Genomic DNA, 6,000 nt, shown 5'->3' on the forward strand with positions numbered 1-6,000 from the left:
TTGTCGCAGTGCTGCTGAATGGAACACTGTCACCGACAAACCGAAGGTTGCTGAGGTATTCGCCGTCGATCCTTACTCCTAAACGTTCCCAGTTTAATAGCTTGAATACTTCTTCCAAGCACGCAGTGAATAGCATTGGAGAGATTGTGTCTCCTTGTCTTACCCCTTTCTTTATAGGTATCTTCCTACTTTTCTTGTATAGAATTAAGGAGGCTGCGGAATCAGTAGTTATTTTCCAGGGTATTTACGTAAGCGGTCTTTACTCCTTGATTACGTATTGCCTGGATGAATGCTGGTATCTCTTCTGTATCAATGCTTTTTCGTAATCTATGAAAGCCATATAGAGAGGCTTATTGTACTCTGCGGATTTCTCGATAACCTGATTAATGAAATGGATGTTATCCATCGTAGAGTATCCTTTCCTGAAGCCAGCCTGTTCCCTAGGTTGACTAAAGCCCAATGTGGCCCTTATTCGTTTGGAGATTATTTTGGTAAATATTTTATATAATACTGGGAGTAAGTTAATGGGCCTATAATTATCCAGTTCTTTAACGTCGCCCTTTTTGTGGATTAGTATAATGTTTGCATTCTTCCAGTTTTCTGGGACCCTTGCAGTCGTTAGACACTTCGTATAGAGAGCCGCTAGTTTTCCTAGCATTATGTCTGCTCCATTTTTGATTAAATCGACTGCTATTCCATCCTCTCCTGCCGCTTTTCCCCGTTTCATGCCTTGCAAGGCCTTTCTGACTTCATCTCTAGTTATAGGAGGAGTTTCTGTATACTGTTCATTATTGTTTCGAATAGAGTACTCCTGAGTCCTCTCGGTGCTGTACACGTCAGTATAGAATTCTTACGCTGTATTTATTATACCATCGAGATTACTGATATTATCCTGCTTATCTTTCAGTGCATACATCTTGATTTGTTCTATGCCAAGTTTCCTTCTCACTGATTTCAGGCTGCCTCCATTTTTTACAGCTTCTTCAGTTTTTCTCAGGTTATGAATTCTAATATCACTTATTTTCGCTTTGTTGATCAGTTTTGACAGTTCCGCGCATACTATCTGATATCTTAACTTAGACACTTTCATTTTTTGTCGTTTCTTTATTAGGTCCTTCGTTACTTGGGAGAGCATGACTACTTGTTGCCTTGGTGCCTTGCCTCCCGCTTCAGTTGCTGCCCCTGAAGCCAGCCTCGTTACGGTTTCATTCATTACCTCTATGTCATCATCATCATCATTTATTGACCCTTAAGGACCCTTTTTCAGGGTATTACATAAGGGGGGGGGGGGGGGCAAGAGCATCAAGAAACACTATGGTCATTATTATGCGATGGTTAACTCATTTGTACGACGGTAAACAAAACTTAGTATACATGCTAGTAGACGACAGGCAAGAAAATAAAATTTAAAAAAAATGAGGTAGGAACCGCAAGTAGAAATGGTAACACAACCGGCACTATAACAGAAAAGTGAAAAAAACAAGAACTTAGACGTTAGAGTAACAGCATAATACTGGTAGGTTAAGGGTTTAGAAAACAGGACACGAGGTGTCTAAATTTATCTGGATTACTTTCATTTACTATGTTGTTGGGTAGGGCGTTCCACAATTCAATAGCACTGGGTAAGAAAGAGTTGTTGAAGGCATTAGAGGAACCATGGAGACGTTGTACACTCAGGTTGTTAAAGAGACGCTTAGAAAAGCGGTTAGGCGGAAGTAAGAGAGTGTCCCTGAGATGTGGGAAATTGTAATAGAGTTTGTGGAAAAGGGAAAGTTGTGAAATCTTCCTACGAAGTGTTAGACTAGGGATGCTGAGGGATCATTTAATGCCGCTTATACTTGTATGTCAGTCATAGTTTGAAGCGATAAAACGTGCTGCGCGATTCTGCATGGCTTCGGGCGAGTTAGTACGATAGGACTGGTGAGGGTTCCAAATCGCTGAGGCATACTCAAGTTTAGTCCGAATGAATGTTTCATGCGCGAGCTTGCGTACGGGAACATGAGACCGAAAAATCGATCTTTTGAGTAGGCCAAGCGATTTGGAACAGTCGTTTATAAGTTGAGTTATCTGTGCAGACCACGTAAGCTGATTAGTGATAGTAACGCCTAGATAACGGTAAGAGTCAACCTTAGTCAAGGGTGTGGAATTAAGAAAGTACTGGTGGTTAATGATGTCCCGCTTGCGAGTTACACACATGTACTTGCACTTGGAAACGTTGAGGGACATGAGCCAAATAGAGCACCAATTTGCTATTTTGCTTAGGTCTTCCTGGAGTATTAGTTGGTCATTATGGGAGGATATGCGCCGATACAAGACGCAGTCATCAGCGAATAACCGAATTGATGAAAGAATGCTATTAGGGAGGTCATTTAGAAAAATTAGAAACAAAAGAGGTCCGAGCACAGAGCCCTGAGGTACACCTGACAGGACTGACCCACTTGTCGACTTGAGTTTATCGATGACAGTGTGTTGTGAGCGGTTTGTGAGAAAACATTCAATCCAGGACAATACAAGTGGGTCGAGATTAAGACAAGCAAGTTTCGCGTTAAGACGTAGATGGGCGACGCGATCAAACGCCTTTGCAAAGTCAAGATAGATAACATCGGTTTGGAAACGGGAGTCAAGGTGGAGGTGAAGGTCTGTGGTGAATTCGAACAGCTGCGTTTTACATGAGTGGCCACGTCTAAATCCATGTTGATTGGGAAAGAAGAAAGAGTGCTTGTCTAAATGAGATGCAATGCTGGAGTACAATATATGCTCCAGAATTTTACAAGGTATGCAAGTTAGGGAAATAGGGCGGTAATTACTTGGACTAGAACGACTACCAGATTTGTACACAGGTACAATACTGCTAATTTTCCAATCATTCGGAATAGTGGAAGAGGCAATATATTGAGTGAAAATGAATTTCAAGAAGCGTCTCATCATCATCATCTCTCTGTTCTAAGGCTGCATATTTGTTTGCAAGTACCAGCCTAAATTTGTCTGCTCTTACGCTTACTGCCTCTAAGCTGACCTGTTTTTTTTTTCTTGAGCAATTTTACTCTTTCTGTGCTCAAATTCAGGTGAATCCTAGCCCTCACTAACGTATGATCACTACACTTTACCCTAACTATCACTTCTACATCCCGCACTATGCTGGGATCGGCATAAAATATGAAATCAATTTCATTTCTTGTTTCACAATGAGGGCATTTCCAGGTACACTTTCTGTTGTCACATGTCCTGAAAAAGGTGTTCATTATTCTCAGCTTATTCCTTTCCGTGACTTCTACCAGCATCTCACCTCTAGCGTTTCTTGAATCGACACCGTAGTTGCCAATTGCCTTTTGACCCACCTGCTCTTTCCCCACTTTTGCATTGAAGTCACCCAGTACTACTGTATAGCGAGTTCGCACCTTTCTCATCGCTAATTCAACATCTTCATAAAACTGATCTACTTCTGCATCGTTGTGACTGTATGTTGGATCGTAGGCTTGTACTACCTTTAATCTATACCTCTTACTAAGTTTGATTACGACTACTGCTACCCTCTCGTTAATGCTGCAGAATTAGACAATGTTACCCGCTATGTCCTTATGGATAATGAATCCTACCCCGTATTGCTTCTTATCAGGGAGACCTCTATAGCAGAGGACGTGGCCGTTATTTAGCAATGTGTAAGCCTCACCTGTTCTTCTAATCTCACTAAGGCAGATAATATCCCAAACAATGACTGATAACTCCTCAAAGAGTCCTGCTAAGCTAGCCTCACTCGAGAGGGTTCCGGTGTTAAATGTTGCAAGGGTCAGTTTGCATTGGCGCCCCGTCCTGATCCAGAGGTTCTTAGCGCCCTCTTCTGCGTTAGAGTTCTGACCGCCGCCTTGGTCAGGTGTTTCGCAGCTGCTGGGGCCTGAGGTCCATTGGGTAATTGAGTGAGCCATGTGGGAGGGGGTGGCCGAATACTGCACCTGGGAGGCCAATTACTGTTCTGGTGAGGGAGTGTCTTGTGCAAGCTTAGTGGGCCTTCCTAATTTGATTGTACCTGGATTAGTATAGCCCCACTCGCTCTCAGCATCTCTCGCCGGTGTCAGGCGTCAGTCGAAGCCTGCAGATATGCACTGGAGCATGTAAAAAAAAAAACGGGGGTGGGGGAGTTGAACTTCCCGACTACCGCAACCGAGCATTCGGTATAGCTCAGTAAGAAAATCCCGCAGGCAGCAAGGCTACCTTGTCGCCGATAAGTATGGCCGAGAGGGCCCTACATGCCTAATGAAGCCGCTAATTTTTCCGCTTGTCAATTCTCAGTGGCCCTAACCTCTTGTTTCCCGAATCTCACGCATGCGCGCGTGCCTAGGTGCACGATATATCTTCGCTGAATTTGAACAGCGCTTAACCGTTGTGCGTAAAAATAAAAAAGGGAAAAGTTTTCAGCGCTTACCGAGAGGCGTATGATCCGCTCGTCGCGTCTGCTTGCCCCTTGGCGTCCGAAAAAATGGCTGGGGCTTACCTAAGGTTAAGCCTGGATATCTCGAAGCGAAAAGGTTCGGTGATGCTTATGGTTTGGCTTATGGTTATGCTTTATGATTTAACCTATGGGTATGCTTACGGTTTAGCTGATGGTTATGCTTTATCATTTAGCCTCTGGATATGCTTACGGTTTAACTTATGGATATGCTTATGGTTTCAGTTATGGATATGCTTACGGTTTATCTTGTAGATATGCTTATGGTTTAAGTTATGGAAATGCTTACGGTTTAGCTTATGGTTGTGCTTTGGTTAGCTTATGGTTATGCTATACGTGTGCCTTGTGTAGTTATGCAAATTGCTTACAAATGATATATGCCATAAGTTATGCAGGATTATCAAACTTCTTTATTCATCATTCTTAGGCACATTGTCTTGCGATTTCTGTACAGCCATCAAGACAGCTCTCTGTATCGGTAGTACCACTCTCTTCTCCTTCCATGTTGAATGTGCACGCCTTCTCTGGCAAGCGGTTATATAGTCGGCCTCCGCGATAAACACGCGCTTGCGCCGAACGTCAAACGATGACGCATAGCGCGTGGCAGTGGCCACCTGCGCCGACTACGAACACGCTTACGGAGCCAATTCAGACTTGCGCCGGCTGGCGCGAAGCGCGGTGTTGACTAGCGTAGTGAAGCTTTTCGCTTTAAAAACTAGCGCTCCCACGTAGCTATTCAGGATGGTCCATCGCGCCGCCGTCTCAATACCGCTCTGAGCGTCGCACAAAGCAAGCGACCTTGAGAGCTCCCAGTGGTGTCTTCATCCTTTCTACAGCTTTGGAGAGCGGTTATACTAGAGCTAATGAGGAGGAGGAAATGAGGGAGGGGGAAGTAACTGAACCCGTCGTTTTTCTGGGAACGCTGCGGGCTTAAGCGCTAGGGAGTTGGGAATTGTATGCCTCATTTAACCTACAGTGGTGCGTTCTTCGATCAGTCAGACATGGTTTGAGCATTTCGCGCTTGTAAGAAATTGACGGCTCTGCTGCCGCCGCGGTCGTAATGCAATTCTCAGGAATACAAACGAAAATCGGCAAGGAAGAATGACTGCAGATGTAGACGAAAGGAATGGACGCATACACTTTTATTAATTAATTTAATTAGTTTATTTATTTTATTTATTTATTAAGAAGCCCACAGCGCCAAGGCGTTACAGTGGGTGAGGGGGGAGGTACAAAAATGACTACATACGACACCTCTGCTCTTAGACAGTGTTATCAGTGATAACAAAAAAAAAATAAAAACGAAACAAAAGACAAAAGAGGCAAAGCCCTTAGCAATAAACATCTACAATCTACAACATCACAAAGAAAGCATCATTTGATTCAACCCTCACAACATCACTCGGCAGTCTATTCCATTCCCTAATGGTTTGAGGAAAGAAAGACATTCTAAACAATTGAGTTTTTGTTGCAAATTTACAGACCCTAAAGTCATGGTCAACACGGTTGGATCTATAAAAAAGCTCTTGCACAAAGTTTTCGCGATCAACCCGAAC

This window comes from Dermacentor andersoni, chromosome 6 (genome assembly GCF_023375885.2).
Source record: "Dermacentor andersoni chromosome 6, qqDerAnde1_hic_scaffold, whole genome shotgun sequence".
Classification (NCBI taxonomy): domain Eukaryota; kingdom Metazoa; phylum Arthropoda; class Arachnida; order Ixodida; family Ixodidae; genus Dermacentor; species Dermacentor andersoni.